The sequence below is a fragment of the Danio aesculapii genome, chromosome 5, assembly GCF_903798145.1.
Source record: "Danio aesculapii chromosome 5, fDanAes4.1, whole genome shotgun sequence".
NCBI classification, from domain to species: Eukaryota; Metazoa; Chordata; class Actinopteri; order Cypriniformes; family Danionidae; genus Danio; species Danio aesculapii.
Window position 1 is genome coordinate 11096504 of NC_079439.1, and position 16346 is coordinate 11112849.

Genomic DNA, 16346 nt, shown 5'->3' on the forward strand with positions numbered 1-16346 from the left:
TTACAGAGCAGAGACATAGCGCGTGCTTGTAGGGGCATGACACTTGCTGGTGACGTGGAACCAATCCGCAAATCACAGCACATTATGTTAGCTAACCAATCAGAGCTTCTTGAAGGCAGGCTTTCGGATGAACTAGGAAACATAACAGTCGTTTTCATATTAGCTGAGTAGCTGTATATAATCACTATAAATAATTTAAGTAAGATAAATAAAAAAATAATGTGATTTTTACAAATGAAGCATGAGCACATAAATTAAACAAATGTATAATGACTTTAAAAATAGATTTGTTAGACTGTTGAACTTTTTGTGTGTTGTCAGTAAGCTTGTTTGTATAGTTCCTATTGGTGTGTGTGCACTGTTGTTTGTATGTTTATAACCACCTACGAAGATAGTGGCGGTTGCGAGTCACTGGAATTATTATTTTGGGGTCACGAGCTGAAAAGTTAGGCAACCCCAGAAATAAGCTATAAAAACGGCTCAGTCAAACACAATTTATTGTTAACACTTTATAATAATGGACAATTAGTTAATGTATTTACTAACTTTAAGTATGAATAGTCTCGTAAAGGATTTATTAATCATAGCTCAGTATTTACCAATGCATTATTAAAATCCAAAGTGGTGTTTGTTAATATTAGTTCATGCACATAGAGTTAACATAAACTAACATTATTTAACTTAATGTCATCAAAGATGAATAAATACCATAATAGATGTATTACTAATTATTTGTTTATGTTAGTAAATACATTAACATTTACTTTTTGAAGTGTTAGCTATTTATTTTAGGCATGGCACAAGATGATTTTGTTCTCTTTGACTGATTGGATGGAAACAGTGCTTTATTTGCAAATGTTTTACGCAATATTCCAGTTTCGTGCCTGTTTATTCATATCTTTGGATGGAAACAGAGCTACAGTACTGTGAGAAAAGACATTCTGGGATATCATAAGAATATTAAAGTATTTTTTGACCTTGGATGGATGTAAAACCTGTTAAAGTAGATCTCCAAAACAAAACGTGAAACCTTTAAAATGGCATAAGGCGGCACTTTGCGGAATAATAAATGTAAGATCTAGCTGAGCAGTTAGTCTATTTGTGAAGTGAAGAGTGTGCTACAGGTGAGCGTCTGCCAGACTGAATCCAAGTAAAGGTTTCTGCTGTTATGCCTGTGAGCAAACACTTAAACACTCGTCTCTGGAAAAACCAATAGGTGTTCGGGAACACAAGCGCTTCAATCTTCCTCCGCTGCCGAGACCCTCTGGCTCGCCTTGGAAGTCAGAAATAGTTTTCAATCAGTCTGCCGAAAGAGAAGGTGAAGAGGAGATGGAGGCTGTCAGGGTCATCTTATCTTGATAAAACCATGTCCTTGGTGAGAAGCTGTCTCAAAATTCTGGCCTCCCATCTCTATGAGAATGATTAGAAATTGTGCTGGAATCAAATCTGTAATGAAAAATAATTTTTGTGGAACGTGCAATTGAAGTAAGGACAGTCCTGAGACAATATAACAGTGTATACAGTAACTGTGTTAATAATGTGATAACATATATACTGTATGCTGCTAAACAATATATTCTATACATACATTTTACAATGTTGTTGTTCTATTGTTGTCATTCTAATGTATACTTGTAGAATTTAGCTGTTCTAAATTATCCCTATGTTAACATATATTAATATATATATAATACAAGGCATGCGGTCATGTGTCTTAGTGTCCCACCAGAGATGATATACAGCTATATGGCACTGCTACCAGTGTGATACAGTGTTTATACAACAGTTCGACAGTATAATTGTGTAATTAAAAAAGAAAATCAAACACAGAGAGTCTCAAAAATCCTTTTGTATGAGGAACTACTTTCTTCCACCATTCATACACATCTGTAGCTGACGTCAAAACAGCAGAAACCATTGCTTAAACACACGTCACTTTAAAGATAATATTTGAATGATTCTCTAGCGGTAATGTGTAAAGTGATGACAAAACTGATTTTGCTGACATTTAAAGATTAAAAGGCTGAACAGCATGAAATGCCATCAGTCTACAGAGATTTTCCAGTATTTCTCTGTTGCAATTTGGAGATCACAATAATTAACTGAAAAAGCCAAAGCAAAGCAAACACTAGCAGATTATGAATACAGCACTACAACACACAAGAGAGAGAGGTTGACTTATGCTGCGTTCACACCAGACGTGAATGATGCATCAAACGTGAATGATTTGCATGTTAACTCAATGCAAAGATATGAATAGGCATCCTGTGGTGCGAATGCTGTAGCAGGAGTTTGTGAGGAGCGCTTTTTACGCCCCTCTCACTAAAGATAGAAAATCTGAACTTCAGCAGACATTCGCGCTGCGTTAACCAATCATGAGCTTGCTCTTGTGGGGGAGAGATTATAATGTAGTGACTGTTGTTGGTGTCCTGAGGGAAAATTCTCTTGCCGATGCCGGACAACAGCTGATCAAACTGAGCTCAGCTTAGTCTCAAGCACTGTTGAAAGCTTCCTTCATCCAGGTATAGTTCTGAAGGAGTTGATGAACTCACAGAGCTGGGTGTACCTCTGAAAGAATCTGGTGGACTCATACATGCCGCCAAACTAATCAATGCTGTTTGTCAGCCTTCCTAAAGCACATAAACACAGCTATGCTCTCAATAAAATCCATATTAGCCATTTAGCAATGACGCTTGAGTCACCTGGCAGACAGAAGCCCCGTGACGGAAATCTGCGTCTATTGTGAAGTGAATTTGATGTGCGAATGAAGCGAGTAAACTCAAAATGTGCATGTGTCAATTTACGTGTGAATAGCATGATTTATACACGCGTGCCACGTCTGGTGTGAACACAGCATTAGAGTGTAACTTACCGGTTCTATAATGATTTGATTAGCTGATTTATTTATTTATTTTTTAGCTGAGGTTTTCCTCCCCTAAGGACGTATTATGTGGTCTCTGTTGAACGTCAGTCTTTGCTCTGTTCAATGACAGGCTAATGGCCACTGACGCACTGAATATCTGAAAATGTAAATATTTGTAATAGGCACTATCCTTATAAATAAACTACATAGTTGCAATCTAAACAACTACATTCTTGCCTAAAAAAAGCCTCAAAAGTACATTATGTTGTCCAACAGCTGCAATATTTGTCAAACTGTAGTGAGTTTATTGACGTGCTGTCACTCTATGTGGGCCGCTGGGTGGAATATCGCATGGCTTTCAGCCAATCAGACCAAACTGAATATATTAGAATTTAATTTAATTATTTAAAAAAATTAGTGTGCAGCGTTTTATTTTATTTTATTTTATTTTATTTTATTTTATTTTATTTTATTTTATTTTTGCAGAGCCACAGGTATTTTATTTATTTTTTTATTAATTATTATTTTTATTCATCTATTCATTCATTTAGCATCTTCGTGTTATTTATTTATTTATTGTCTTCATGCTTTCTTCAAGTACCACCTCAGAAAAAAAATGTCTTTCCAAGTACCACCATAATGATCAGTATTGAAATACAGTAGCGTAGTAGGTCCAGTAAAGCAGCTACAGCTCTGCACAGTTCAAAAACGTGGCAGATTAATTCCTATTATTGAGAATATTATTGTCAGCCACTTTAAACATTATAAATAGTCTGAGCATTAACACTTTACTGTGCATATATGTAAAAACAAACAAACAACAAACAAAAAAACATCAACATTTAATTTAAAATGTGCTTTTAAAAGTTAAAAATAGTAGGTTACTTTTCTTAAAAAGTTAGAAAAAAAAAATCCTGTACTTAAACGTAAAGTATTAACATATAGTAGCCAATTCATCAACATCTTGAAATGTTGCCTGGACCTCAGAAATATAGGCTAAATGTCATCGTATTTATATATAAATTATTTTGGATAAATTTTGAAATATATGTAGCATGTCATGACAATATGACATATTTGATTCCTCCGCGTACCACTTGAAGGAAGCCTGCGTACCACTAGTGGTACACTTACCACAGTTTGAGAACCATTGGCTCAATGTAAAAGCAGCAAAGCAAACAGCTGGAAATGAGGTTTCCGAAAGCAAAATCTGAATGTGTTTTTAATATAGGTGACATTGGGTGAAGCGTTAAGCAGCCTGACAAATAGCCTTAATAAAAGTGTTTAGCTTGAGGGTTGACAGCAAACACACGCATTTTCAGTCACATGTTCACAGTCTACACAACATCCCTGGGATCATTAAACTGATTAAATTCCTATGATACTTTGATGCATTATGGACTAAAAGAAACATTGTTTGTTTGCACAGTAATGCAGATCTGCTTTTGTCATTCAGCAATGCTATAGCGCGTGACTTTGCTATCAAATATTCTTATTTCTCTTAGCAGGAGTTTGTGAAGCCATGTATTGATTTTAAGAGAGAGAACAAATATTTATAGATTTCAAGCTGTGTAAACATTTTATATGATAGTTTTAAGATTGAGACTAGATTGTGCACATTCATATTGCTCTATTGAACAGGCTGAAGCTGAACATTTACTATTGACCTAATTTTAGTTCACAAAACAACATTTTAAATTAATTACTTGTATCACCTCAACATTATTTTCCTCATGTATCAGTGTTTGTTTAGTAAGTGTTGATGTTCAATCTGAAAAAAAAATACTAATGTGGAAAGCAAGTCAAGTCCTGTATTCAGTTTTAGGTGGGTGTTTATTTGTCTGTTCAGAAGCTAGCCGTCTTTTCACACCCTCGCAAGTTTATTTAAATTATCTGCTAGTGATGTACATGTATTTGGATTGTGTTGTTGTTATGTGTAAGTTACTTTAGAAAAATAAAATTGTAGTAAACTAATTTCTAATAACTGATTTCTCATATCTGTGCCATGATGACAGTACCAGGGCTTGACATTAACACCCCCTAACCCGCCAAATGCGGGTAGATTTCAGCTGTGCTGGGTTAGACAGACAATCCCACTAGCCACTTTGGCTGTTTGAAAATAATATTTAAATTGTAGTTTTCTGAAAAGCACTGTTCGACAATAAGGATGGCCCAATATTCGTGCAAATGTGATCTTAGAATCGAGAAGCAGCAGGACTGACTAAAATATTTGTGTTCGCGCAAGCAAAAGAAAGCAGGTGAATACTGAATAAGAGGATGATGCCATTTACAGCTCCCATTTACTTGCGTGAAGCTATCATGCCTAGAGGAAACGCAACTAATGCGATGGGTTCTCTTTGAAATAAACTGGACAAAAGCAATGATCATGCACCAACAGTCCTGCTGCGTTCAAGAGCTCAAGATCTTTTTTTAAAGTATATCCTTTTGTAAGCAGCAGCGGCCGCTGCTTTCGATTGAATTATTCTTTGAGCAGATTATTAACAGGCCTAGCATTAACCATGTGCGCGTAATCACCCTTTCATTATCACACACGGTATGTTTTTTACCTGTTTCTTTTGTTAACAGTTATTTTTGTAATATAGTTTAATTATGTAACGGTGAGACAGTATTAGAATCCATTTGCAGAACTTTATTAATGGGATTAGACAGAGACATCAACGAGTAAACAAGCAGAGAGTCGGCAACATGTAAGCAGTCCAAACCAAACAACAAACACCGTGGTAATTCCAGGAGACGTAGTAGTATTTTAGGCAGAGGATCAGTGCAACAATAATCAGTCTAAAACAGATCAAGATACACAGGGGCAAATCCAGAAGACGTGGTGAGAAGGTAGGCAAAAGTTTAAGGCAACAATAAGCAGTCCAAAACAGAACAGGAGGGCAAAGACAGATAACGTACTTGATCAAGGCAGGCAGGGTCATACACAGGCAGGCAGTCATCAAAGTCTCTTGGAAAAACGCTTGGTAAGGCAGGTAGACTGGCAAGGAAGCTTGGCCTGTGCTCTTGCTGAAATACAGCACAAACAGGAAGTGACTGCAGAGGGAGCAGAGCTGGTTCAGTATTCGGGAAAGGGCTCCCTCTGCTGGCGTGGCGCTACAAATTATTATTTTTTTTTACAAGAACATTGCTTTAATATGAGATTAAAGGGCCATGAAACCCCCCTTTTTCAGTTGAAGTCTACTACAGAATTTAAAAAAAAAATGCTTCATGATGGGCGCGGAACGCTGCAAGCTGAGGGAGGGTTGGGCGTGGCTGGCAGAGCAGGAGAAAAAGAGGAGAGCGAACAACTATTGTGAGTTGGTTCACAAAATGCAAGGAAATAAACAGTAATTCAATGTCCTGGTACATATGTTATTCGTAATTTCATATACACACAACCACAATTTGTTTTATCATTATAAAGACAAGCATGTTTATTCATTGATTTTCTTTTTGGCTTAGTCCCTTTATTAGTCTGGGGTCGCCACAGCGGAATGAACTGTCAACTTATCCAGCATATGTTTTACACAGCGGATGCCCTTCCAGCTGCAACCTACTGCCCGCCTGGAATTTGTCAATTGGCATCTGAAGGACTCTCAGACCATAAGAACCAAAATTCTCTGCATTGATGAGACTAAAACTGAACTCTTTGGAGTGAATGCCAGGCGTTACGTTTGGATAAAAAACAGGCACTGCTCATCACCAGGCTGATACCATCCCTACAGTGAAGCATGGTGGTGGCAGCATCATGCTGTGGGGATGTTTTTCAGCAGCAGGAACTGGAAGACTAGTCAGGAAAGAGGGAAAGATGAATGCAGCAATGCACAGAGACATCCTGAATGAAAACCTGCTTCAGGGCGTGCTCACACTATGTACAGTTGCCTTGAACCGGGCCAAAGCACGCTTTTCTCTCCCCTCCCGTCTCCCCCGACGGCCCACACTCACATTACATTCGGGCCTGGGCACGCTTGCGTCATTGATGCGCTGGTCAGAAGCGCTCTCGCTCAGCACAGTGGAGATTTCTTCAGTATATCATCGTTTAAGTTATTTGATATGCAGCGACACGCAGTCAAATATTTTGCCGAACAGATCAGCCACGTTTGACGCTCATAAACAGTCATAAAGTCCTCGTGCTGCAGGAATTAGGAGGTTTGCTGAAGGCGCAGCTGTGGTGCAGTGAGGAGTTTGCGTTTTTAATAAACTACGACTTTGATTAATAAATTCATATGAAACAGTCCCTTAAAAGTCACGTCTTGCTTTCAGTTTCGGGCTTTTCGGGCGCGTTTTGCACTCACACACAAGCGTACCGCGCCAAAGCCCAAGTGAACCATGCTCCGGCCGGCCAAGTGAACCGTGCCTGAGCCCGATTCTGCGCACTCACACTTCTCAAACGATCCGGGAAATGGGCCTGGGCACGGTTCGGATAGCATAGTGTGAGTAGGCCCTCAGAGTGCGCTTGACCTCAGACTGGGGCAACGGTTCATCTTCCAGCAGGACAATGACCCAAAGCACATCGCCAAAATATCAATGGAGTGGCTTTACAACAACTCGGTGAATGTCCTTGAGTGGCCCAGCCGGAGCCCAGAACTAAATCCTATTGAACATCTCTGGAGAGATCTGAAAATGGCTGTACACCGTCGCTTCCCATACAACCTGATAGTGCTTGAGAGGTACTGCAAAAAGGATTGGGTAAAAATTCCCAAAGACAGGTGTGCCAAGTTTGTGGCATCATATTCAATAAGACTTGAGGCTGTAATTGCTGCCAAAGGTGCACCAAAAATATTGAGCAAAGGCTGTGAATACTTCTGTATATGTGATTTTCAGTTTTTTTTAATTTTAATAAATTTACAACAATTTCAAAAATTCTATTTTTCACATGGTCATTATGGGGTATTGTGTGGAGAATTTGGAGGAAATAAATGAATTTAATCCATTTTGGAATAAGGCTGTAACATAAACAAATGTGGAAAAATTGAAGCGCTATGAATACTTTCTGGAAGCATTGTAAATCTATAATATTGAGCCCTGACCAGTCATGTGAAATGAAAACTAATTGCAATTAGGGCTGTGCAATTAATCAAAAATTGTCCGGTTTCGATTTCGATTTTGGCTTCTAATGATTATGAAAAAGCATTAATCAAGATAAACAATTATTCCATCATGAACCGCCCCCTTTCCAGTTGTACATATTTGTTGCTCTGCAAAGCTCAGTTCCCCGTGAACATTACTAAAAGCATGTACTGTACTGTAACTTTTGAAGCACGGGATGCGCATCATTAATATTTTTAAAGCGCGAAAGAGCACATGCAGTTGTGTGTGCGCGCCGGGCTTAGCCTCGGACAAGCTCGGAGATGAGCAGAGCACACATATCTAACGCCATCTTAATGTGAGTGCTTTAATGGTCAAATACATGCACATTTGTGTCAGAGCGCGGTGTTTAGTGATTATTCATATTAACCCTCATTTGTGTAATAAACAAACAAGTTGAGAATCAAAAGACATGTGAAAGAGAAACCATATCAGAGCCGCACTATTCTTAAAGTGACAGCGCGCAATATTTTTCCTGCCGCTTTTATCATTAATCAAACAACAAAAGGAGAAAATCCCTCACTGCTCTTGACTGAAGGACTTTTGCAGCTAAAGTTTTTTCATACAGTGAAGATGCTTAAAGCACAGTCTAAACATAACAGATTTAATAACTCATTTCTAATAACTGATTTCTTTTATCTTTGCTATGATGACAGTACATTATATTTTACTAGATATTTTTCAAGATACTGGTATTCAACTTAAAGTGACATTCAAAGGCTTAATTAGTGTAATTAGGCAAGTCATTGTATAACAGTAGTTTCTTCTGCAGACAATCAAAAATATATAGTGCTTAAAGGGGCTAATAATGTTGAGCTATTAATATAGGTTTCAAAATATTTAAACCTGCTTTTATCCTAGTCGAAATAAAACAAATAAGACTTTCACCAGAAGAAAAAATATTATAGGAAATACTGTGAAAAATTCCTCTGTTAAACATCATTTGGGAAATATTTATATATATTAAAAAAAAATATTCACAGAAGTGCGAATAATTTTGACTTCAACTTATAATCGTTTTGAATAATCGTGATTACAATTATGACTGAAATAATCGTGATTATGATTTTTCCCATAATCGAGCAGCCCTAATTGCAAAGGGACACAACCCATTTGAGGTCTCATTGAGCAAGGTCATACACAACATGCACAAAAAGTGAAATGAATGAGGAGGCATGTGAACATGACACATAATCTAAATCAAGTAATTTTAGCATGTCAAAGTCAAATTTGTGCATGCATAATATATTTCCCCAACAACAGAATTGTGGCTATCGAAAATGGCGAGTGGCTACACTCTCAGAAATAAAGGTACGTAAGCTGTCACTGAGGTGGTACCTTTTGAAAAGGTACAAATGTGTAGCTAAAAGGTCCATATTAATACCTTAAAGGTACATATTAATACCTAAAAAATATAAAAGTATTCCTCTTAAAATGTTTAGGTACTAATATATACTTTTGAGGTACCAAAATAGACCTATCCAGTACAAATGTGTACCTTTTGAAAAGGTACCACCCCAGTGACAGCTTGTGTACCTTTTTTTCTGAGAGTGTAGTAATGTTGAAAATCTACTAGCCACAGTGGCTGGTGATCGAAAAAGTTAATGTCAGGCCCTGCACAGTACATTATATTTTACTCAATTTTTTTTATTGTACTAGTATTCAGCTTAAAGTGCAATTTAAAAGCTTAATTAGGTTAATTAGGCATGGTAGGCTAATTAAGCAAGTCATTGTATAACAATGGTTTGTTCTGAAGACATTTGAAAAAGAAAAAGGCTTAAGGGGGCTAATAATATTGACCTTAACATGTTTTTTTTTTTAATGTAAAGCTGCTTTCCTTCTAGCCGAAATAAATAAATAAATATATATATATATATATATATATATATATATATATATATATATATATATATATATATATATATATATATATATATATTATAGGAAACACTGTGAAAATTTAGGGAAATATTTGAAAAAGATTGCTACTAATTGTGACTTCAACTGTAGTTGTTTATCCCTTATATTTGAAGTCTGATGCGTGTGATCTGCCATGATCTTTCTTGTTGTGAGTGTTTGTCTACCAATCGTTCAGACATCCTGCTCATTACACTCCTCTTTCTGAAGCATCTGCAGTTCAAACGGCCATGATCCAGGTTTTTGTGTGAACCCCTGCTGTCCCCAATCAATACTGCTCTTATTTAACAAGGTAAAGCCCTGTTAGAGGATTTATCCTGGTAATGGCAGCGGTTACTCTTTGACAGATCCCCGTCTGCTAATGAATGGGGGAATCCGGCAGAAGGGCAGGTTGTTTGTTTGTTTACTATGGCTGTTGATAACAGGAAGTGTCCGTCTGGTCGGTCTGCATCACTTCCTCTAATGAGATGACAGGTGTGATGTTTACGCTTCGATTGCCCACTCTGGTTTGAGGGGTCAAGAGTGTTTACTTTTCAGATGCACAGCTGTAATGAATAAGGCTAAAAGTGTACAGCCTTCATTTCAGGCTGCATATATTGAAAGGTCAATGTGTGTGTGTGTGTGTTTGTGTGTTTGTGTGTGTGTGTGCGTGCGTGCGTGCGTGCGTGCGTGCGTGTGTGCGTGCGTGCGTGCGTGTGTGTGTGTGTTTGTGTGTTGGTTGAAGTGTGAGAATATGTTTGTTAAAACATCAGGCCTTTCATTGCATGAAGATACATTAGAATTGCTTTTCACTGCTGGAAAGATGGGTCTGTCTGGTCGTTTATTTTATTATTAAAAGTAGTATTTTTGTATTTAATTTTTTTCATTATTTTAAATACTTTTAAATACTATCATTGTTTAATTATAAAACTCTTTATTTTTTAACCTTTTATTGTTTGTAAATAATTTAATATTTAATATTTTCTTAATTATTTGATAATTTTTTATCAGAATTTTTAATATTTTGCTGGTAAACAAACTTTTAGAATCAGACAATGTGAAGCTGGCTTAATTTATTTAACAATGCATTGGAATTGGTTGTAATTTATTTTATTTTTTATTTTATTATTTTATGATATTGTTTATTTTATTATTTTATTTTATTTTTTTAATTCTATCACTTTTTTATATTTAGTGTTTATTTCATTTTATTATTTTATTTTATTTTGTTATTTTACTTTATTTTATTTTATTTTTTATTTCATTTTATTTTTTATTTTATTTTATAATTTAATTTAATTTCTTATTTTATTTATTTTATTTTTATTTGTATTTTTTATTAAATTTTTATTTTTAGTATTTTATTTTTATTCTATTTTATTTTTTATTTATTTTGTATTATTTATTTTAATGTTTTATTTTATTTTATTCTATTTTTTTATTTTATTTTATTATTTGTTTTATTTTATTTTGTTATTTTAGTATTTATTTTATTTCATTTTATTTTAATTAGTTTTTAGTTTTTAATTCACTTTTATTTCATATACAGTTGTAGTATGATGATTTAGTTTATTTTTTAAGCCAACAAGAGCCTGAAACATTTGGCTTGCGATGTAAATGAGGCTGATAATAAAAAAAAGAATTATGATTTAATTTAATTATGAATCTGTCCATCCATCCATAAATTTGTCCATCCATCCATCCATCTATCCATCCATCCATTCAACCATTCATCTATTCAACTATCTATCTATCTATCCATCCATCCAACCATCCATCCATCATTTATCTGTCCATCCGTTCATCCATCCGTCCATTCATCTTCCATCCATCCATCCATTCATCCATCCATCCATCTATCTATTCATCCATCTATCCATTCATTTATCCATCCATTCAGCGTCCTTCCATCCATTCATTCATTCATCCATCCATCTATCCATTCATTCATTGAACCATTCATTGTCCTTCCATCCATCCATCCAGCCATCCATTCATCATTCATCTGTCTATCCGTTCATTTTTCCATCCAGTCATCATCCTTCCATCCATCCATCTATATAAAGGTGTATTTGTTTAGGCATTATCAAATAATTAATAATAATATAATATAATAATAATAATGATAAAAAGGTTTTGTTTCTTTAAAACACTTGTCACTAAGTGTTTGCAGATAACCTAAATTTCATTCTATGAATTTATTCTATTTATTTATTCTGGTTTTTCTTTAAGGTCAAAATAATTAGTCCCTTTAAGCTATATTTGTCTACAGAACAAACCATCATTATATAATAACTTGCCTGATTACCCTAACCTCCATAGTTAACCTAATTAATCTAGTTAAGCCTTTAAATGTCACTTTAAGCTGTATAGCAGTGTCTTGAATAATATCTAGTAAAATATTATTTACTGCCATCATGACAAAGATAAAAGAAATGAGTTATTAAAACTATTATGTTTAATAATGTGTTGAAAAATATCTCCTCTCTGTTAAACAGAAAGTGAGGAAAAAAATAAACAGGTGGGCTAATAATTCTGTCTTCAACTATATATATATATATATATATATATATATATATATATATATATATATATATATATATATATATATATATATATATAGTATGATCAATAACCTAAACATCTCAATAGTGAATATGTGTAGAATATATGTATGACACATTCTTGCTGTCTGCATGTACAGTATATTTATGATTCTATATGTAAATCTGCACACTTCAGAAATGCCTTTTTTCTACATAAACAAACCTTATCGCACACATACACAGTACACTAACAATCCTTCAGTATTTCAGTCTCCATCTCTATTCATTTTGCTTCATCATTCTCTCCATAATTCAGATTCTTGTCTTGGTGCGACACACAGATGTCCGTGACATTTTCCATCTCGAGAGATTTAAGGGCAAAAACCTCGTCTGAACTCCAGAGGCTGGACAAGGAATGGATTCTAGCTGCCAGATTCGAGAAGAAACTTTTTCAGTTCCTGCTTTCTGCTTAGCTAACAGTATCTCATCCTGCTCATCTGTGGTCATGGAGTGCTTCTGACCTTTGGGGAATGATCCTCTAGCAGGCCTGATTACCTGCGCTCTTCTCTGACCTGCTGATTTCTAGAACCCAGGGCTTGAAAGACTCTTTCTTGACCAGCTCCTATCTTTCATGTTCAACTATCAAATTATCTGTGTTTGTTCTGAAAATGCAAAACTGTTTTTCCATCCATCTATCTGGCATTCTATTCATATTCCTGTCCTATATCTGTCTGTCTGTCTGTTTGTCTGTCTGTCTGTCTGTCTGTCCATCAGTCCGTCTGACGTTATATCTGTCATTTTATCCATCCATCCATCCATCCATCCATCCATCCATCCATCCATCCATCCATCCATCCATCCATCCATCCATCCATCATTCTGTTTTTCTTTCTGTCTGTCTTTGTCATTCTATCCTTCATTTTATCAATCTATCCATCCATTTATCCATCCATACACACACCCACCCATCCATCCATCCATCCATCCATCCATCCATCCATCCATCCATCCATCCATCCATCCATCCATCATTAGATTTCCCTTTCTGTCTGTCTATCATTCTATCCTTCATTTTATCTATCTATCTATCTATCTATCTATCTATCTATCTATCTATCTATCTATCTATCTATCTATCTATCTATCTATCTATCTATCTATCTATCTATATATCTATCTATCTATCTATCTATCTATCTATCTATCTATCTATCTATCTATCTATCTATCTATCTATCTATCTATCTATCTGTCTATCTGTCTGTCTGTCTGTCTGTCTGTCTGTCTGTCTGTCTGTCTATCTATCTATCTATCTATCTATCTATCTATCATTGCCTATTGTTCCATCCATCCATCCATCCATCCATCCATCCATCCATCATTCTATTTCTCTTTCTGTCTTTTTGTCATTCTATCTATAATTTTATCCATCCATCATTCTATTTCTCCTTCTGTCTGTTATTTTATCTATCTATCTATCTATCTATCTATCTATCTATCTATCTATCTATCTATCTATCTGTCTGTCTGTCTGTCTGTCTGTCTGTCTGTCTGTCTGTCCGTCCGTCCGTCCGTCCGTCCGTCCGTCCGTCCGTCCGTCCGTCCGTCCGTCCGTCCGTCCGTCCGTCCGTCCGTCCGTCCGTCCGTCCGTCCGTCCGTCCGTCCGTCCGTCCGTCCGTCCGTCCGTCCGTCCGTCCGTCCGTCCGTCCGTCCGTCCGTCCGTCCGTCCGTCCGTCCATGCATACATCAATTAATCCATCAGTTTATCTATGACCAATATTGATGTGGCTGCCGATATATTGTGCATCCCTAAATTATATTGTTATTAGTTCTAATATGTTGGGGGAAATAATGTTGTTAAGGGGAAATAAGTATTGTATATGTCACAATTTTTTATCAGAAAAAAAAATTCTAAACGGGCTGTTGACTTTCACAGAATATTTGTAACAACAAAAGAAATCCATGTATGCAAAGAAAACAAGATTAATTAGTTACAAATGAAGTTATGTGTAGTAAAATGAAAAGACACAGGTATTGAAAAGGTTTTGAACACATGAAGTAAGGAAGGTGTAGAAAGGCAGTGAAAGCCCAGACAGCTGCTGAAATCTCTCAGTAGTTGTTTAGCAACCCTCTGCCCATTGTCCTTGTAAATCAATATTAACTTCATCAGTACTTACTCCTCGTGTTATTCCATTATTAGTACACATATTTTTTTATGCTTGTATTGTTTGGGTTTTAAATTTAAGTTGTTTTTCTGACAATGTACTGGCTGACGACAATTTATTGTTTGAATTATATCAAGATTTACAGCTCAATTTTCAAGAGATGGACGGAAGGGCATTCACTGTGTAAAACAAATGCCAGAGTAGTTGGCTGTTCATTCCGCTGTGGCAACCCTTGATATATCAGAGACTTTGCTGAATGGAAATCAATTAATGAATGTCAAGATATGTTATTATATGTTATGACAAGGATGTCTGGAATGCTAGCTTCTGATTGGTCAGGCGCAACATTACAAGGTATGTTATTCTGAGATAACAACCGCTAAATAACGAGGCTATTCCGAGAATATTTTGATTTATTCTGCGAAATAACCTCCTGGATATACTTTGTCTCTAATGTATTGTGTGTGGATCAATTACAGCTAATTATATCATTTTTCTTCTGACTTGCACTATAAATAATATGAATTACTTAGAATTTCAGTCTTTCCAAAAACTCTGTATAATCCCATTCCATGTACTTGACCCACATTCATCTGATGATAAGAAGCAAGACCAAGATTAAGCTCAAGAAGAGATTAAAAAGAAGATGATGACTTATTTAATCATGTAATTTGTAATGCACATAGAGGCACGGCACAAAAACCATGTCAGTCCTAAATGAAATGTCGAGAAAGTGATCTAAATGACAAACAATCCGACATGGCAACTTAAGGACGAGCTAAAAGATTTTGATGTTGTATGGAAGCTGACAGCAGCTCATAAACCTGTCTGAGGTTTCTCCACAATTTTTTTTGTAGTCGGTGAAAGCAGCTCATCAGATTAGTGACAAAGCCGAGCTGTGGATGATGCATTCATTAACAGCATATTCCCATTTGTGCTTGAGGAGTTTCATTTTTATTATTTGTTACTTTTGTAATGCAATGTGCATATCAGAAAGCATCTGCATAACTCAATTCATCATGTAGAGAAACATTTAGTGTCCCTGTTATGCTGTTTGAAAGGACTGTCATTTTGTTTTGGAGATTTCCTACAATAGTTTTACATCCATTCGAAGTTTAAAAACACGTTTATGTTCTCAAAAATATCCATTGCAGCATCAGCTCTTTTCTCATAGTGTCTGAAACAGTTGGTTCAAGGGTTTGGTCTTGTTCACCTTTACCTTTTATAGACTGTAAAAAATATCTGTTAATTAACAGTTTCCTTATTTTGTGTGTTCCATTTATTTATGGTTGTGAATTGCATTATGGGATGCTGATCTTTGCTCTGTCAACTTTTAATGTTGAAAATTCAACTCTACAGTTGTACAAAGTGACTTTTATTGACATTTTAGTAGTTTGAAATAATATAATGTATAAGAAGTAATATATAGACAAATACGTCGGTAAAATAACAGAAAATGTACTGTCAACTTTTTTACAAAGCTTTTGAGCCTTAAAGAGCCCATATTATGGGTTTTTGAAACTTACATGTAGTGTGTAACACAGCTCTAAGTGAAGTGAAATATCCAGCTAAGGCTTAAATCTGTAAGTGTACAATGTTTAAAACTATTGATTCATCTATAAAGGAGTCGACTCATAGTGCTTCAAACGAGTCATTAGGTGTTTCGTGATGACGCGGCTACGAAACACAAGTAGTTGCGCGCGCAAACCCGGGACATTTGAAACCTGCAGCCCCGCCCACTAACACAGAAAAAAAAAGCCCCCCACACACATACACACAGACACCGGT